This window comes from Felis catus, chromosome A2, assembly GCF_018350175.1.
Source record: "Felis catus isolate Fca126 chromosome A2, F.catus_Fca126_mat1.0, whole genome shotgun sequence".
Lineage (NCBI taxonomy): Eukaryota > Metazoa > Chordata > Mammalia > Carnivora > Felidae > Felis > Felis catus.
The window spans coordinates 84182319-84202901 of NC_058369.1; the positions used below are offsets into that span (position 1 = coordinate 84182319).

Below are 20583 nucleotides of genomic sequence, written 5' to 3' on the forward strand. Positions count from 1 at the left end.
CACCCACTCCTGAGGTAGAGGGAAGAAAGCACATTTCCCCAAGGAAGGCATCCATTGGTAATCCTTTTTCTTCCATATAATTTGTAACTCTTCTAATAGAGTTTCTGACATCAAAGGGAATGACATTTATTCATTTATGTCTATAAGTGCTCTTTCACCTAATTCTAGCAATTTGCTGTAGGGAAATAATACTTCTGCTCTGTATTTAAACAGTGTCTTTGAGGGATATCTAAGATTCCACCAGTTAGAGATGAGTTTGGAACTGCCTTTTCCTGAGTAGATGGCATGCAGTTTGCATATCAAAAATATTTGGGGAATGGAAGAAGATTGGTTCATTAATGAGACATTAGCAAGGAATTTAGAAAAGGGGGAAATTATTTTGATGACTATAAATTCCAGCTTAGAAAACTGGAAGCAGACTACTCAATATGAAGTGAAGCTAAATAAGTGGGGCTGAGTATAGTTGTACATTTAATAAGTCTTTGTTAGAATGAATAAAAACTGAAGTGTTTTTTTTAAATATCATCTTTATATTATTCCGTGTCCAAGAAGACCTACTAATATGAGTTATCACCAAGACCCATTTATTAATTTAAATTTCCAATCAACAGTTCAACTCATATAAGTTTCTAGATGGCTTATAAGAAGTATTGAGCAGATTTATATTACTGCAGAGAAATATTAAGAAATGGGTGATTTTGAGTTAAATGATCCTTGCATTTGATAGGCCAATGATCAAAATGTTAGTACCTGTGTTAGTAATAATAGATGGGGTTAGGGAAGACAAATTGATTAGACAGGAGTTTACTGACATTTTAAAACATCATTAGAATTATTACATGGTAGTAATGAACCTTTAGTTTGTGCTTACTACAGCGCAGGAGATGAACTGCCTAAGATGGTTTCGGATTGGTTGTAATTCTGGGTGAGGGAAATTAATATGTTTTAAAATGACAAATTGTATGCCATAAAAATCCTCTTGAGTTTAACAAATGGATTTTTTCTTGTTAATAAACTTATGTAGTTGTATTTAAAAGGTTAATGGGAAAATAATCTTACTCCAGGGAGGTAATTGTTAGGCTCCTGGAATCCTTTCCTTGGAGTGATAGTGAGTGACCTTTTACTGAAGGTTCCACCAAGATTATTAAAAATGAGCCAATTATGGAGAATGATTATCTTTTGAATTAACCACTGATTATCAGCTAGTTATAAAGAATATCAGTTTCGGGAAAATAAATAGATAGTAATTTGCTTCAGTGTCTGCTACATTCTTAGAAATGGCTGGAGGATGTTAATCTCTGCAGTACAGAGTGTTCTACGTACTCTACCTACTAATTCCTCAAGAGGTGTGACTCATTTGGAAATAAGGTCACTTTTGAAATGTCATCTCTGAGAAAGTAGCTTATGATGAACTCTTACAATTATGGTTCCTGCATTTTTTTGGCCATTTTAGTTACATGGGAAGAAATAAAATTGTAATAGTAAAAGCCAAAGTCTTCTTGATGATAGAAATAGGAACAGCATAAAGTAGCATAGCAGTCGTAGTAGTTAGCACTAGTTACACACGTAGTGAAGAAGTAGAATATTGGTTCCAGCATGTTAAATGCCTTCTATGGCCTGGTTCATTCATAAGTAGTCTCTGGTTCTCATAATAATCTTGCAAGATAAGTAGGATTAGCCCAATTATTGGAGTAGAAATTCTACACTCAGGGAGATTTAATAACTTGTCTTTGCCCCACACTTAGTATGTATGTAACAAAACTAGATTTTTCACTCGAATCTCTCTACTCTAAATATTATGCTTTTAAAGATTAAAATGTATTTAATAGCTATGAGCCTTAGTTCATTTGCAAAATTTCAATATTAATACATACTTCCTATAATATTTATAATAAAGAGATAGGACAAATAGATATAAAGTACTGAGTACTGTGTTTGTCCATTGAAAGTGTTGAATAAATATTAGTTATTTTTATCATTACTATAGGTATGATAATTTTGATATTTTCTTTTGAAGTAATCAGTTACTCAGGTTTCAATCTATGTCTATTTAACTTTTGTGGCTGCTTATTTTGAGGGTCATCTTACTGAGTTTATTTGAAAATGAAAATTTGTCTAGTACAGAGAAAAGAATATTAGTGTATTAGTGCTATATATTTTGTTTCTTGAGAAATTTATAATTTCATTAAGTATCTTGAATGTTAGTATTCTCTACTTGGTTTTCCATTAAATATGTTTAAAGAGATTACTATATTTCCGTAGGAACACATGGCATTCAGCTACAAGAACAGTTCAGGTGGAAGAGAAAAGAGAAATTACAAAGAGATGATGTTCATCAATCTAAACTATTATTTCATTTTTCCAGTGGGTTTTAGTAGATACTGATGGTATCTGTTCCATATGATTTTGTTCCTTAAAAATTTCCCCATTTTCTCGCATTGTTTTGAATTTATCAAATTAATAATTATGAGATGGAGCACAGAGTACTACATGACAAGCCTGGATTCAACAACAGACCAGAAGAGAAATTGAAATACAGTTCATTACTCACAGGTCTTGGAGGAAGTACCAGGCAAGCTTTGAGGGGTCCCATAGGGAGATTAAGGCTGAGTGCAGACAGAGAGCCAGACAGACAAGAGGCATATGCTTTTTTTAGGGTCTGTGGATCGAGTGCTTTGGGATTCCCTGGCTAAGGTTAGATTGGTCAATTAAAATCAAAAGAACGAGGTTTTGGTAAGTTGTAAAGTGATATTTTCTAAGGAGAGTTTAAGGGAAATGCTGTGGGAGGCAAGGGAGGCTGTTGCTCACCAGGGCTGCTGGGAAAGTCATATCAGGAAGGTAACATTTGCTCATGACTCTGCAGGCTGCTATCTAGGGTGTGTGCTTTCATGAGGGGCTAATGTCAGTTTAAGGTCACTGCAGACTGCTTGGCCAAACAAAATGAAGGACAAGGCAGCAATACCATGGCAGAAATACCATGGAGTCACTTAGCTAAACTTTCCACATCCTTGCATTACCTATGTTTTTCTACAGGTGCATTTATAAGTTTACATAATTGGTCTTTGCTTATATAAGATAAATTAGAGTTTATAAACTAGAGAAGGTGTGCAATGAATGCTTTGCACTATTCAGTAAGATTCTTAAATTCACAAAGATTATTTGTGGTCTTTTGGAAACCATGAGCTCCACAAGTTCATTTAAATAACTCAATTTATATCACTTTAATTAACACTGAACCATCAATCAAAATGAGGCATAGTTATGTAAGCAAAATGGAAAATAAAAGTAAATTAGTTTAAAAGATTTTCTAGGGAGGTCCAGGGTGTCATGTATAATGCAAATAACACTCTAATTGGACTCAAGATACTTATTATAACATCAGCTCTGTTACTGATTAACTGCTCCTAACTTAGAGGAATTATTTAACTTCAACTTCCTTACCCAAACCATGAAGTAGTTGAATTAAGTGTGTGATTTCCAGAGGTGCCTGGGTGGCTCAATCAGTTGGGTGTCTGACTTCGGCTCAAATCATGATCTCACAGTTTATGAAGTTCAAGCCCCGAGCTGGGCTCTGTGCTGACAGCTCAGAGCCTGGAGCCTGCTTCTAAGATTCTGTGTCTCCCTCTTTCTCTGCCCCTCCCTCACTCGTTCTCTTTCTCTCTCTCTCTCTTTCTCTCTCTGTCTCTCTCTGTCTCTCTCTCAAAAAATAAAATAAAAACATTAAAAAAATGTGTGATTTCCAAACTATGAAGAAGTCTTCTGAAGAGCTTCAGAATTACCCAGGCACCTGTCACTAGTGCTGAGTGAAGTGAGATACTCTTGTAGAATTAATATAACACAGTTCTGCACTCATCTGATCTATTGAGAACCCCAGAACATTCTCATTTGTAAGGAAAGACTTACACTACTAGTAATATTTGAAAAACATCTTGATTTTTTTTTCCTTTTTCTCTTTTTTCCTTCCTCTTTCTTTCTCTCTCTTCCTTCCTTTCTTTTTTCTTTTCTTTTCTTTCTTTCCTTCCTTCCTTCCTTCCTTCCTTCCTTCCTTCCTTCCTTCCTTCCTTCCTTCCTTCCTTCCTTCCTTTTTTCTTTTCCTTCCTTCCTTCCTTCCTTCCTTTCCTTCTTTCTCTTCTCTTCTCTCTTTTCTTTTCTTTTCTTTTCTTTTCTTTTCTTTTCTTTTCTTTTCTTTTCTTTTCTTTTCTTTTCTTTTCTTTTCTTTTCTTTTCTTTTCTTTTCTTTTCTTTTCTTTTCTTTTCTTTTCTTTTCTTTTCTTTTCTTTTCTTTTCTTTTCTTTTCTTTTCTTTTCTTTTCTTTTCTTTTCTCTTTTTTTCAAAGCCTGACTGTCTGCTAGGAGATGCTGGCTCACACGCACTTTGTTTCTCTGCACACATCCTATCTCATGTTTCGAAAACTTCTGGGTTAGTGTGTATGATGGGCCATGCAGGCCCTTCAGTCCCTCTTCCTGTAGCCCAGTGTTATCCCCACTACACCCAGGATGTTGGGAGAGGCAGGATACATGAGGGAGACACTCTGTGTTTGGGTGCATTGCCAGGTGTCCCCCATCTGTGAACGTCCCTGCTCTTCTCTGCCCAATGTCGAAAAATGCCTTGGTTTCTAAGATAATTTCTAACCCTGTGGTTCTATTTTCTATGATCTCAAATAGGGTGATTGATCCTAAAGTGCATGTTAACTTTGAGAAAGTGCTTTTGGTTTTCAGGAAGTTAATTTATTAGGAGAATAAATTTTCTACAACCATTCTACAAAGTGTTGGAATCATTTGAGGATTTTGACAGCCAGGAAAAGCTGTGCCTTTTTACCATTTTCCTTTCCTACATGTGACCCTTTTTTTGTTTTTTTCCTAGTCCTGTGTCTACCATGTGTCGATCAACACATTGGCTTATTTTGACTTACATTTAAGTCACAAGTATTTGAGAATTGAAAGTAACAGAGAAGGAAAATAAATTAGAAAGTATCAGTGAGATATTAATTTAAGCAGTGACAGAAATGTATTGCATTATCATTATACAAAATTATGTAATTTATTATAACATTTTATTAACATTTCTGTGTTTGCACTGTGGTTGGATAAACAGACTTTTGACTGTTCTGGATCATTAATGAAAAAAAATTAAGTTTATTTATTTATTTTGAGAGAGAGAGCACAATTGGGAGTAGAGGAGGGTCAGGGAGATTGAGAGACAGAGAGAGAGAGAGAAAGAAAGAGAGAATCCCAAGCAGGTTCCCCACTGCCAGCACAGAGCCCGATTAGGTGCTCAATCCCATGAACCTCAAGATCATGATGAACCAAGATAAAAAATTGGACACTTAACTGACCGGGACATCCAGGCACTCTTAACGAAAATTTTTAATTTCATTTGATTGCAATATATGTAATGCTAAAGCAGGGAATAAGGAAGTACTTCATATTTCATAATTTACTGGGTGAATTTTAGAAAATCACTTAGTTTTGTAGTGTATATAAATTTGAAGCATTATGTTGTATACCTGAAGCTAATATTATATTTTATGTCAACTATACTTCAATAAGACAAAATAAAATCTCTTAGGCATAAGATGGAATTCTGAATTAGATCTTGTAGTATTCTAACACCTTTTAAACATATTTATGGGGACTCAGGTTTTCTTATAAGACTATATAATCTTTTAGCCTTTCATTTACAGTAGCCATTCATTTATTTATGAATATATATTTTAAGCATGGAGCCCAACATGGAGCCCAACATGGGGCTTACCCTCTTGGCTTTAAGATCAAGACCTGAGCTGAGATCAAGATTTGGACACTTACCAACTGAATCACCCAGGTGCCCCCATTTTTCTATTTAGATACTATAATCAGTTACTGGTCTACTTATTTCACTTAACTGTTGAAGGATTGATTGATTGATTGATTGATTGATTGATTTACTTATTTATGTTTTTAAACATATTATTTTTCTGGTATTCCTCGCTTATTATCAACATTGTGTATGTTTGTATGTGTGTGCACATACATAAAAATAATGGACTCATATAGTTATCATCTTATAGGACCAGTGCTGTAATTTTTAAAAGACATAAATGTTCTATTACTGCTAATTTAAATTTAATCCTTTCCTCTGCCAACTCTTGCTCTATTTATATAACTTGGGAATTTGTTATATATTTTTTGAGATTTAATAACATTGATTCTGATATATGTGCTGGACTTAGGGAAGATGATTATGGCAGTTGCAGTCTTTTAATCTTCCTAAATTTCCACATAAAAAACATAGAGCAACTAGGACTTTAAAGCCAAAATTCCAGAATAAATATATATAATAAAACTAAATAGCCTCCAAATCTAAGCAAGTGGAGGTAGAGCACAAACATTTACAAGGCCCATTTGGTAATAGTGTAGAAGACATGGAGGGACCAAGAACAGAGAACCCCCAAAGTGTCATCAGGGCCTGGGTAAAATGAGTAACATATTATTCTTGAGAAAGCAGGAAAACTGGTAGGAGGTTTTTAGCCTCTAGTTTTCAGGTGGTTTCAAGGGAATTATAGAGTCTAAAGCTTCTGGAAGTCGTTTAAGCCCTGTGAACTCTTGAAATGAACACACCAAAGTTTTTTTTGAATAGAAATCCCCATGGAATGAAAACATACTGGGAGTAGGAAAAATTCAGGAGAAGAAGCATAATAGAAGCAAAGAAAGAGAATATTAATATACAGATGGGAGAGGGTAAATGAAGAGACATAACTCTGTATCAATGCATATTTTTATTGCTTCAGTAAAGGTAATGGAATTGTAGAACCTTGAAACTAGAAAATTTCTCTAGTTTGCCACATCTTTTCTAAAAGTATAGGGAAACTCGCCTTACTTGAAAAAGAGAGTGAGGGGGGCGCCTGGGTGGCTCAGTCGGTTAAGCGTCCGACTTCAGCTCAGGTCAGGATCTTGCGGTCCTTGAGTTCGAGCCCCGCATCGGGCTCTGGGCTGATGGCTCAGAGCCTGGAGCCTGCTTCCGATTCTGTGTCTCCCCCTCTCTCTGCCCCTCCCCCATTCATGCTCTGTCTCTCTCTGTCTCAAAAAATAAATAAACGTTAAAAAAAATTAAAAAAAAAAAAGAAAAAGAGAGAGAGAAACAGAAAAGTGTTTTGGTCAAATTCCATACAAACATACCAATTATTGTAAGAGAAAAAGAAAAAAAATATATAGAATAACATCTTGCAGAAAAAGTATAGACCGATATTTCAGAGATGAAGTAAAGACAATTAAGACAAAAGTAAAATCTATGAAAAAGCAATATAAATTAGAAACTTTAAAGTCATAAATTAGATTATTAGAAAAAAACAATCTTCAAAGAAAGGTGACAAGTCAGGTAAGAATTATAATGAATAGACAAATCATTTAAAAATAAAAAATAACTGTAAAAAAACAGAAGTATAGATAAAATCTTAAGAAGATTAGAAGACAAACATTCTGAAATTCAAAAAAGATAACAATATGATACAAGAGAAAGTAAAAGATGTTGGATTTATGAAAAGAAGGTGAAATGTACAAATAAAATTTTCTGTAGAAGAAAACTAAAGTAATGAAGGAAATATTAAAAATTCCAATTCAAGAAGATATTTTTGACATTGAAAGAAAGCTTAAGCTACATATGCAGTGTTGGGCATATCTAGATATCTGAAAAAATCAGAACAAAATTCCCAACAGAGAAATCTATCCTCTTATATACAATCCTCAATGTACTGAGCTTAAAAACAAACAAACAAAAACAAAAAACAAAAAACAAAAAACAAAAAAAAGCCAAAAAAAGAAAATATTTTTGCCATCTAGACAAAAAGAATTTTAAAAATTAGAAAAAATTCAAACTGCCATCAAACCCTTTGAAAGTAACATTTTTTTGTTAGACAAAAATAAAATATCATTTAATATATTCAAGAAAATAAAATATGGGTCACAGATTGTAAATTCAACCCAACTAACCTTCAAATATAAAGGCTACAGACAATCTTTTATGAACATGCAGTAATTTGAGAATATTGTTTCTGAAACATCTATTAGATTATGAGTGCAAACAATCTAAATGATTGGAGAGTCATCAACACAGGGACCAGTGCTGACACTGAATATACTTACCTGTAGATCTAAGATTATGTAATGGGTTATAAGAAAATCAGCATTGCATGTAATAGCTATACATAGTATCAATACAAATTGTACAATTATTAAACATTGGGGTAGAATAAGGAAATTATATAAAGTGGGATGATCATTGATTGTCTTTCAGATATTAATTTAGAATAATGTGATATTACTTTATATCAGACAATGAGAAGAGGTAAGCAAAGGAAATAAAAAAGTTACCATGTAATTTTAGTATTATTCATGGATATTCACAAACTATTAATAGACAATAGTAATGAAAAAAATGTGTGAGAGGGAATAAAAGTAGTATATAAAGGCACTGCATGTAAGTTACATCAGAGCAAAAAATATAAATAGCCCTTCATAAATAATATATATGGTTAGATTTAAGAAGTGGAAAAAGAAACCATACTATTTATTTTATTATTAATATATTTATTTATTTTTCTTATTTAATTGTTTTAAATTGGGCCAGTCCTGGGTACTTTTATTTTTATTTTATTCATTTTTTATTTAAAAATTTTTAATTCCAGTGTAGTTAATATGTAGTGTTTTATTAAGTTCAGGTGTACAGTATAATGATCAAACAATTCTTGTACATTACTCAGTGCTCATCAAGATAAATGTACTCTTAACCCCCTCACCTATTTCACCCATGCCCCCCCCCCCATTTCCCCTCTGGTAACCATCAGTTGGTTCTTTATAGGTAGGTGTCTATTTCTTGGTTTGATTCTCTATCTTTTTTTCTCCTACAATTGTTTGTTTTGTTTCTTAAATTTCACATATGAGTGAAATCATATGGTATTTGTCTTTCTCTGACTGACTTATTTTGCTTAGCATAATACACTCTAGCTTCATCCATATCATTGAAATTGGCAAGATTTCACTTTTTATGGCTGAATAATATTATTTTATATGTATATACCACATCTTATTTATCCATTTATCAGTTGATGGACACCTGGGTTGTTTCCATAACTTGGTTGTTGAAAATGATGCTGCTATGAACATTGGGGTGCATGTATCTTTCTGAATTAGTGTTTTTATATCCTTGGTTAGATACCCAGTAGTGCAATTCCTGGATCATAGGGTAGTTTTACTTTTAATTTTTTGGTGAACCTAAATCATACTTTTTGAAAAAGTTATTTCTAGGTTAAAGGTATCAATAAGCTGGAGGAGACAGAAATTAGTCATATTTGAATATACTTCAGTAGATTTTATTTCAAACCATGCAAATTATAAAATTATTAAATAAAATTATTAAAAATCACTTTAAAAAATGGAAATGAAATGAAATAAATTAATCTAAATGTGTGTGGAATTAGTGTTATTCCTATACAAAGAGAAACTAATCCAAGGATGTTAAAATATAGCAATGGACTATACATTTTGGGTGTGAAATATACAAAGGAAAGTAGAAAGAACTAAATGCCTTTTATAAGCATACTGATGATGATAATACTAGTATTACTATTCTGAGATTGTTTTGTATGTAGTTTCAAATATAAAGTGAATCAATAATTTTTGGAGTCACCAAAATACAGAATATTTGGCTCGAGTAAAAGAGATACAGATATAAAAATCAATGAAATTAAATAAAACACTATCACCTTGTATTTGAATTAGAAGTATCAGTATAAACTCATGATGTACTTCATAAACAATACAATCTACACATCCTAGCTCTTCCTACATAAGAGGCCAGGAAATGATGACAGATTCCACTGTGATGAGTATTCCAATTATCCAATCTATGGTCTGTGAATACAATTTCATACAAAAAAAAAGTGCTTTATGTCCTTTAAGAAATAACTGATTCAGATCTGAGCAGGAATGTACTAGATGTGCCTGGAATACATTATCATATCACCAAGAAATGCATCTTTCACTGACATCTAGTGTTGTCATACCAAAGTGGATAGGTTTCCACTTATTGGAGATAGGGTCATTTCAGTGTCTAAATAAAGAATACCACAATAGGTTAAAATATATCAAATATGTTTAAATGCATAAACACCGAATGACATTCTTATTTTTAAAAATCTTCATTTTTGGAAGATGGGTAGGTAATTAATTCATTATTTTGAAAACTGGTAAATACAGAGAAAGCATTAATTGTTTACTGTTCCTATGCTATTTGTGCTGCAGCTAACCAAATAATTGATATAAGGAAGTTTCTCTTTAAAGAAATATCTTCTTAGGGGCGCCTGGGTGGCTCAGTCAGTTGAGCGGCTGACTTCGGCTCAGGTCATGATCTCGCGGTCCGTGAGTTCGAGCCCCGCGTCAGGCTCTGTGCTGACAGCTCAGAGCCTGGAGCCTGTTTTGGATTCTGTGTCTCCCTCTCTCTGACCCTCCCCCGTTCATGCTCTGTCTCTCTCTCTGTCTCAAAAGTAAATAAACATTAAAAAAATTAAAAAAAAGAAATATCTTGTTAAAAATGAAGAAGGGATAATAGAATCAGAACATTACCATTTGCAATCTGCAATTATTTAGTAGATGTAGAAAATGATCATCAATGGGTGATAATAGTATCAAAAGGGAGTAATTTAGACACATATACCTCCTAATGAGTATGAATGAACACAATCAACTATGAAATCCTGCAAAACAAACAAAAAACACAAAAAACAGAATCTTATCCAGCCCTACTTCCAATTACAGGAAATATAAGAGACAGAAGAATCTATTAAATTTACTTAAACAGTGATGCAATGAACAAAATCTTAGACCAACTACAAGATTTCATCAGTAAAAAAATGTGAGAAAAACATAATGGAAAGTAAGCCTGTAATATAAGAAGTTTAAGAAATAATTCAATCAAATATAATCTTCAGGTCTTATTTGGATCTCCATTATCAATCAAGCAAAAGTTACAAAAGGAAATGTAAACTCAGGATAATTGATGATAATATGGACTTAATAAATTTCAGTTGTTGTAACAGTGTTGCTGTGTTCAGAAAAATAGTACTATGTTTTAGAGATTCATACCGAAATATTTATCCATGAAAAGGTGTTATATTTGGCATTTGCTTCAAAGTAATTAGGGGTTTGGGGAAATGACTTGGGTATAGACAAAACCAGATGGGTTAGGACTTGATATTGTTGACAGTGAATAGTTGGTAAATGGAGGTTCACTATACTATTATTATTTTTTTGTATGTTTGATGCTTTCTATAGGAATATTTTAAAAAACATAATACTTGAGAAGAGTTTAGTTCATTTATTGCAAAGATTTTCATTCTGTAGCCAGGAGTGATTACGGATCCACTTATGCTTCATTGAGCAGACCTGTTCCATGTGATTTTATTGTATCTTAGATTGTATTTCTTTTTCTTTCAGCCAAGTTACACTGCACCTTTTACTTTCATTGTTAATTCACAGATACATACACAAAGAGAATTTAGATGATTATCATTAAAATCTTTTGTTGCTATCACCACTGCTCATTCTTCACCTAGATACATGCTCTTATATGTTAATTTAACAACTGACAATTAGTTTATCAATATAGTTATGAATATCTATATTTTTTAGAAACACAGTTTTAATACTGAAAAACGACTCCTGGTAGACCATTAGACTCTACTGTTTATTTTCAAGCACTTAGAATTACCATGTAGTACACCTTTCACTTCTACTGAAAACATGAATTTTAGTTTTATTGTGGTTCTGGTCTAGAAAGTGAAACTCCCAGTTGCCATATCAATGTTCTATCAATTCAGAAATCTAGGAAATTGAAACCATTTTGCCTTTACTTGTTAGCATTGCTTCATTTCTTTTTCATTTTGAAACTGCTGTACTGTGTGTCACTGTCTAATAGATGACCAGATGGTGCTATTCAAAAGTTTCAACCTGTCCTAAAGTCAAACTCCAATAAAAACAACTTCAGGGAAATTTACACGAGTGAAAGTTACATTTTAAAAACTTGCTGTTGTTATACTTTATAGAAATTTATAAATTTTTCTTCGTTATTTTAAAAGAAATTAAGGGAATTCCTCCTCAGCGAATGTGTCTTACCATTAAATCAAAACTAACTTGCAACATTATATATTTATTCATTATAAAAGAGTGATGCATATAAGTCACTAATTTCAATTACAGATTGAAATAGTCATTAGTCTAGAATTTAGAATGTTTTAATGTATCTGCATTAAGTTTGGGAAATACTAAGAAAACTGGATGCATGAAAGCTAATGCCCATGTCATTCACCAATGTTAAAATAGTATGTCTATCCCAGCTCACATGTATGGACTTATAGTCCTTAGGTTGGCTGTTCATGAGCCTGGAGGGAGAACAATAAAAGATTAGAGACAAGAAAGTCTGGATAGTAGGCTTGTGGATGGACCAGTGGGGCTGGGCACTAAATGTGAGGCTCCATGTATCTTATGCTAGGGCCTTCTAGGTTGCTTTCTCTATAGAAGAGTAATTCAATAACCAAACAGACAGAATGACTTGGCTAGTAGAACTCAGTCTGCCTCTGCCATCAGTCACTCACAATCTGACACAATGGGTTCATGAACAGAATAGCCTTAGTGGCAAGCACTGGTCCAACATAATGGGTTCCCCTTTGGCAAGACTAGTTTAACTACTTCTGTGCCAAATGTTCAACATGCCAGCAAGAGACTAAAGCTGAGGCCATAATTCAGTACCATTTTCCAAGGAGTCTCAGGAAATACTTATGGAAAATTGATCACATTGAACCACTTCCACTCTTAAAGAGATAACATTCTAGCTTGATTCAGTATAGGCTTGTCTTTCCTGTCCATGGTACCTCAATCAAACCACTATTCCAGGGCTTATAGAATGTTTGAGTTATCAGTATTGGATCTTATATAGCATCACATCAAACAGTGGACTCCTTTACAGCAAAGGACAAGCAACTGTGGGTACTTGACCATTGGTTCATCCTATCCCATATAACTCTATGTGGAAGTTTCTAGGGAGACAGAGTAATGGAACACTCTTAGAAGGCACAGCCAAGGTCTTTGCTTGCATATGATAACCTGGAAAGATGTAGTGATATCTTCCAGGACACAGTATATTCACTAAATTAATTATAATACACCACAAATTAATATTGTGTCCTGTAGATGTTGAATAAATGGGTACAGGAAACAAAGGAGTAGAAGTTGGAGTAGCCCCACTTAGTGCAGTGTCTCATGGAGAGCACAAGTATGCTTTCCACCCCTGCATCTCTAGGCTCCAATGTGTATATGCATACATGTTTTTAGGGAGAAAATCTTTCTTTCTCCTAGGGCACATGGAAAGAATCTTATCAAACTTTAAGCTATAGTTGCCACCTAGTCACCAAGGAACCAGTAGGCAAGGAATGGAGTCATTATCCTGGACAGGGCAAATAACCTAGGAGAAGTAAGGCTCTTGTTATAAAATGGGACCAGGAAGGAATGTTTGTAGGGGAATCACTTTGGTATTGTCCTCACTAATTTAGACAACAATCAACAAGTGCAGCAGTCATGACCTGAAAAGGACACAGTTATAGGGCTCGGACCCTTCATAAATGAGTGTATGGATCGTCTGCCACATATTTAACCTAGATCAATAGAGGTATGAGTGAGGGGATGGGCAGGTTATAGTGAGCAGCAGAGAAGAGAGCTGATGAGTATGAGCAACATGTGTTCTAGAATGGATGCTCAGTGTCTTGCTCAGATCCTCTTTTAGGACTGAGGAACTTATTCCCGCCATTTTTAAGAGTATTGGCAGTTAATGGTTCACCGCTAAATCTTTCCCAGAAAATTTCCCTGAAACAATGGACAGAGAAGTAAAAGTCTACCCTCTTGATTCAATTCAGAGCATTTCTGAGGGTCAGCTTCAGAGCTACCCAGCTGTTTTGCTGGGACTTCTTTTGTAATTGTGCATAGTTCAGCTTCTCCCTCTGCTCAGTTCTCCTTCTTTGTGACTTGTGAGTGTATTTTTCTGGGAGCATTACCTAAGAAAAAACTTGCATACAAATATTCACCTTGTAGTCTGCTTCTTGGGAACCAGACTTACTACATTAAATATTAATTATAAATTGATTTTATTAGTCAAAACAAATACTATTATTTCTCAATTACTAGTCTTATTTAAAACAGGGGACTTCACAGTATATAGGAAGATATTATGATATTATGATATACTTTCACAATTTGTTAAACATTGACCTTTGAATGAAAGTGTATGTATATTTAAGTCTGTCCTACCAAATTAGCTTCATATGCTCAGTAATTCAGCTAAGAAATTAAAAGGATGTTGCAGGTGATATTTGTGTGAACAAACTTTTCTTCAGAAGACCACTGGAAGACACTGAAGATAATTGCAGAGAATCAAATGGCCATAGGGGTGCCTGGGTGGCTCAGTTAGTTAAGCGTCTGACTTGATTTCCACTCAGGGGATCTCATTGTTCATGGGATCAAGCCCCGCATAGAGTCTGCTCTGACAGAGTGGAACTTGCTTGGGATTTCCTACCTCCCTCCCTCTCTCTGCCCCTCCCCTGCTCGCTTTCTCTCTCTCTCTCTCTCTCCCTCTCTCTCTCATGAAAAATAAATAAATAAACAAAAAAAAAGAATCCAATGACTGTAAAATTGGACTTAAAAATAACGATATGAAAAAAAATTGCTTTATTTACAATGTGTCCTCTCATATGTTGAAGAAAAAACTGTTTTATATGTCATAGTACTGGCAGTGCTGACAGCAGTTATCCAGTATCCAATCCTTAAGATACTTGACTTTTGGCTTAAAAAAACTCTAATTATGCTTCATTCTGTTATCACTTGTTTCATTCATCCAATACTCATTACATGGTGATTATGCTTCATGAGTTAAGACATTAAATAGCATATTAATCTCCAAAATGTAAATCTTTCCTTAAAATACCTACACATTGTAAATCAAAGTTCAACCTATGTACCATCCTTACCAGCATCACCTAGCAGCTTGAGGAAATGCAGAATCCCTACCCCAGAACCTTGATAATAGAATCTACATTTTAGCAAGTCTTCCCTAGACGATTATACGCTCCTTAAAGTCTGATGGCCATTGCACTAGAGAAGAATTAATTCAAGAGTTTTTCTATAGAAAAAGTTTTATGATTTTATTCAATGAAATTTCACTTGCAATGAGAAATTCCCTGGGGACACTGCAGGCTAACCCCAAATTAGGACACCTGGATATGCTACTTATTTCTGGAAGACTTAATGAAAACATTACTTCAACTGAGAAGTCTTCACTTCCCTTAAAAAAGTAAGAGCTCTTCCTTTTTCAGCACTATGTACTTCTAAAGATCCTATAGTTTCCCTATCACAGATTATACCACAAAAAATCATAGTCTGTCTTCCCTGAGAAATGGACACTCATTGAATAGTAGTCTTAGCCCCCTTTTCTGGTAACTTCTTCCTATTTCTATCTGTATGTTTGCAGCAGTAGCTGTGACAACCCAAATATGTGTCCCTTTCTCTGGCAGTAGAGAATTGAGTCTATGGTAAGCATCTCACTCAGACTCATAGGGCATCTTCTCTGGGAATTTTGTAACTTAGAACGGGGTGCCTGAAATATCACATATAAGCTGAGGGAACTATTTATGATACCTGTTCTCTGCTGTGAGATCTAGAAACAGCAGTCAATTTTCACCACAAGACAGAATAGATACTCACAAAGAAAAATGAGAATAAAGGAAATAGAGAAGGGTTTTGAATTTCCTAATATTAATCTGGGACTTGGATCCATTCTAAGGGTGCTGCATCCTTATTCTAGAGTCTATGGAGAATCCTAGTTTGCTGAAAAATTTCTCTCTTTTTTTACTTGATTGGCTCAAAATGGCTTTCTAGTGTTTGCAACTAAAACAATATTAATATACTGTAAAACACTGTAAGCTTTGTGAAGGAGGAATTTTGCTTATGGCTAGCTCAGTGCTCTAATCACAATAGCCAGAACAGTTCCTGGTGCAAATTAGGTGCTTGAAAAGTATCTCTTAAATATATGTTTAGTGAATAGATGATCTCTCTTGTCTGCGGTATTTATTATTAATGGTTTTATGGTTTTATAAAAGTGTGATTTACTTGAATTCTCCAAGTGAATTTTTATACTCTGGAGTGACACTCCATAATATGCCTTGTTTTAAACCTCTAACACTTTTATTGTAGTGCACACTGGTTCATTGTGTTGGCCTAGCACCCTTCCTCTGCTTTTACTAATGTGTCCCTATTTCCTGCCGGAAGTCTATTTTATATAGATTAGGCTGTAATGACCCTGCCCTCTCCCCATTAGCCAGTGCTGGACACAATACCCAAGGCTTGGATAACTAATTTGTATAACAGAGTATCCACTCCACATTAGACACAGCAATAAGTTCAAGAATGGGTGCAGGTCTTTGTTTGGGCCCATCAAGTCTTCCCTGATTGTTTTCCTGTAGGAACTAAAGGGAAAGATTTCCCCCCACCCCCGCCCCCACCCATAGGACACAAGTTAAGGGATAACACTTGGATACTCTTGGTTCAAAATTTAAGCAATAGAATCATATGAGGTCAGTTAAAGCCCTGGTTCCTGGTGGGAGTGAGACCAGTATCATGGGTAATTGTGCCGGTTAGTTCCCCTTGGGCCCTAGGCTGGTTTGCATACAGCTTTGTTATCTGAAAGTATTCTGAAAAACATGTGCACTCTGCCTCACAATATTCCATTGCCAGTTCAAAGTATATGGCAGAGTTTCTGAGAGAAAAGACACAGTCTTTTATTGAATAAAACAACTTAATTTGTTTTGAAGAGATTGGTTGTGGAAATACAGTTTCAAAGGCATGATTAGGTTGGTATAAAAATGACAGGAAGGTAACTTGTTTAAAATAAAGAATTTCTTATTTTGGGGAAAGTATCTACAGAAAATTTGGTAAGAGTCCAAAGGTATGAAGGGAAATGAGAGAAGATGGGAGTGGGGAAAGGTGTACAGACCCAGGAGGATGGCAAGAGGCTGTGAACCTAGGAGAGGAAGCCTTCAGGGAGAAATTCCCAGGGCAGCTGTGGCTCAGAGATTGTAAGAACAAGGATAGCTAAATTTAAATTTCATATTCTATACTAAAAAATGTTGCACTGTAACTTTCCTCCACTTCTTCCAACCATCAAAAACAAATTCTAAACAAATATCCAGTAAAAATATACTGGAAACAATACAGGTTGTCGATGATTTAAAAGATAATTAAAAAAAAATAACAATTTGCCTGTATGCCAACAAGTAACCTGTTAGAAAATAAAATGAAAAAAAAAATAGTGGCACAAGAATTAAATTCCAAGGAATACACTCAATAAGAAACTATCAGAAACTGTATGGATTAAACTTTAAACTCTATTAAGGAACGAAAGAAAGGGTTGACTATATAAGACAAAATGCCTCATTTTTAGAGATGTACTAGTCAAAAAGTAACAATTCTCTTGATTTAAACCGTGAAAACATCATTTAGAAATTTACAAAATGATTAATTGTTCAGTTAGAAGTGAAAACTGCAATAGTTGGGGGAGGGTGTAAATCTAGCGTGTTGAAGGTAAGACAACTAAAATAGTATAGATATCAGTGGAAGAATGTAGGATTGATAATTTGTTGTTAAGTATAGGATATTGGGAAATGTATCCCGATATGTGTGAGAATTTAGCAAATGGCAAAAGAGGACATTTCAAATTAGTGGTGAAAAATGGAGTACTTTATAAATGGTTTGGGATAACTAGCAAGCCTTTCTGAAGAAGACTTCGAAACAGAGGAAAAAAGGAAAGGGAAGAAAGTAGAGAGGAAAGAATCTTTATAAAGTATATAATTTAATATGTAATCTGTCACATGAAAATATGTATTTATGTATTATATAGAAACAAAGCCACAGAAAATAAACCAAGAAGGTAAGATTTTGAGGATGTTTACCAACACCTGAAGACAAAATGTTCATTTCCATTTATAAACAAAATTTTACAAATATAGAAATAATAACTGCTGGAAAACTAAAGAATAGGAATAGGTAAGTCAACAACAAAAAATAAAAGTATTTAGTAAACATATAAAAATATGTGTCCATAGGAATTCATGATTGGTATTGCATTAGAAAATCTATTGTTGTAGCATTATTGAAGATTAGAGAGAAACACACCAGTGTCATCTCAATAGATATTGGGAAAGTATTTTATAAAATTTCCCTCTCACTTCTGATGAAAATATTTCACCAAGAATAGGAAGGAGAAAAACCTGATTTAGTCATTCTATCTAAAACCTTTAGCAAGCAAAATAAGTTGTTAAGAAACATTAGAAATGTCTCCAATAAGTTTGGGGCCGTTTAAAAGAATACCACAAGATAACAGGATATGAGATCAATAAATGAAAAGCCAAAACTCTCCTACAAAACAGAAATAACTAGTCCTAAATGCAAACAAAATATATAAATCTCTTAAAAACAGCACCAAAATTTATGCATAAACTAAATCAGAAATGAACAAAACATAAGAAAATTATAAAAGAGACACTTTTAGACATTAAAGGAAAAAATTGAAATATTCTATATTTGTAGATACTAAATATGGTAACAAGATCAGTTCTCCAATTAGCCTATAGACTTACTATAATTTTAATTGAAATTATTCTGGAGAGAAATGCCTGGGTTGCACAGCTAGTTAAGCATCCAACTCTTTTTTCGTCTCAGGTCATGATCAAGTGGTTTGTGAGTTCAAGCACTACAGTGGGCTCCATGCTGACAGTGCAGATCCTGCTTGGGATTCTCTCTCTTTCTCTTCCCTGCTTTCTCTTCCCCTACCCTGCTAACACTCTCTCTCCTCTCAAAATAAATAAATAAACGCTTTAATTTTTTTTTAATTTTCATGGATTTTTCATGGAGATTGGAGATTTTTCATGGAACTTGGCAAACTTGTAAAATTTATATGTCAGCTTTGCAAGATTGGAAAAGTTAATAAAGAAAGATAGGGGCTTGTCCTATTAACTATTGAATTATGTTTTAAATCCAGAAAGTTTAGGGGCACCTGAGTGGCTCAGATGGTCAAGCATCTGACTTCGGCTTAGGTCATGATCTCACAGTTCATGAGTTCGAGCCCTGCGTTGGGCTCTCTGCTGTCAGCACAGAGCCTGCTTCAGATCCGCTGTCCCCCTGCTCTCTTCCTCTTCCTCCCTTGTACTCTCTCTCTGTCTCCCTCCAAATAAATAACTAAATAAACTTTAAAAACAACCCACAAATACTTAAAAAAATTCAGAACACCTAAAAAGTTTTAAATTTAAAACTTTCAAATGCTAAAATTAGGTATCTCTCTCACATCTTTCAGAATAGTGACTTTCATATATATTGGGAACATAAAAGGAAAAAAATTAAAATCAGGGAAGGCCATCCTCTGTACCACCCCACCACCACCAAAAAAAAGCGAGACAGGAACTAAAATATTTTTAAATTGACAATTAAATGTAGACTTCTCTATGATAAATTACATCATAAACAAATTTAACCAAAAAAAAAAAAATACAAAAAGAGAAAAGGCAAAGTAAAAATACAGGCTATACAGGAGAATTGTATTTGTAATACATGCAACAAAGGAACAGGGACTAGAATATACAAGTTTCTACAGATTGATTTTTTTAAGAAAAAGGCACAGTATTCAAAAATGATATAGGAAAAGGGATATTAAAAGGAAATTCATTGGAGAAGAAATTCCAGTCAAAAAAAAAAAAAGTACAAATATTATTGATGTGAAATGTTGGGTTTTGGGAGTGGTCAAGAAAGAATCTTGAGATGTCTTTCCATGCAAAAAGGGTGGTTTTATTCAAGCATGGGGACAGGACCCATGGGCAGAAAGAGCTGCATTGGGGTTGTGACGAGTGGTTGCTTAAACTTTAAAGTTGAAAAGGAAAGCAGAAGTCTCCAAGGAATTTGGAAGCAAGGTTTCCAGGACCTTGAAGGAGCTAGCTGTTAGGATAAGGTCATTTACTACTGTCTAATAACACCTTAGTCATGAGGCCTTTCATTTGTATATCAGTTGCCATATGCTTGGAGGATGGTTGCTCACATATATGTTGCGGGGGCGGGGGGCAGGCAGAGATAAATGAAGTTTCCAAAGGGATTTTTACAGTATCCTGGAGGTCAGGCTACAGTTAAGCTAATATTGCTTTTTACTTCTAGCAAAGTATTAACATTGAGGCAGCTAAGCTCTTTGAGGAAGGTCACTCTGCCTGTCTCAAGTATTTGTCAATGTAAGTTCTAAGAAAATTTAGTTTTTTCTTTTGCCTATGTTCTCCACATCATTATCATTCTTTCTAACAAATAGGGAAAGACAGCAATAACCAAACCTTGAGTTTGGTAACAACTGATATACATGAAGGGGTGGTGAAGTTGATACATTCTATACTCTTATGGAGGTGCAAATTTAAAAAGGCATTTTGGCAGAAAATGTTGCAGCATGTATTTACATTTACCTATAAAAACCCAAAGGAAAA

The 20583-nt window shown here is 34.3% G+C and overlaps 1 long non-coding RNA gene across 2 annotated transcripts in view; it reads left to right on the plus strand.

Annotated features, from left to right (window-relative positions):
* The window catches only part of LOC123383860, a 124851-nt gene that overhangs the window by 14345 nt on the left and 89923 nt on the right, over positions 1 to 20583 (plus strand). The gene's annotated exons all lie outside the window — the stretch shown is intronic.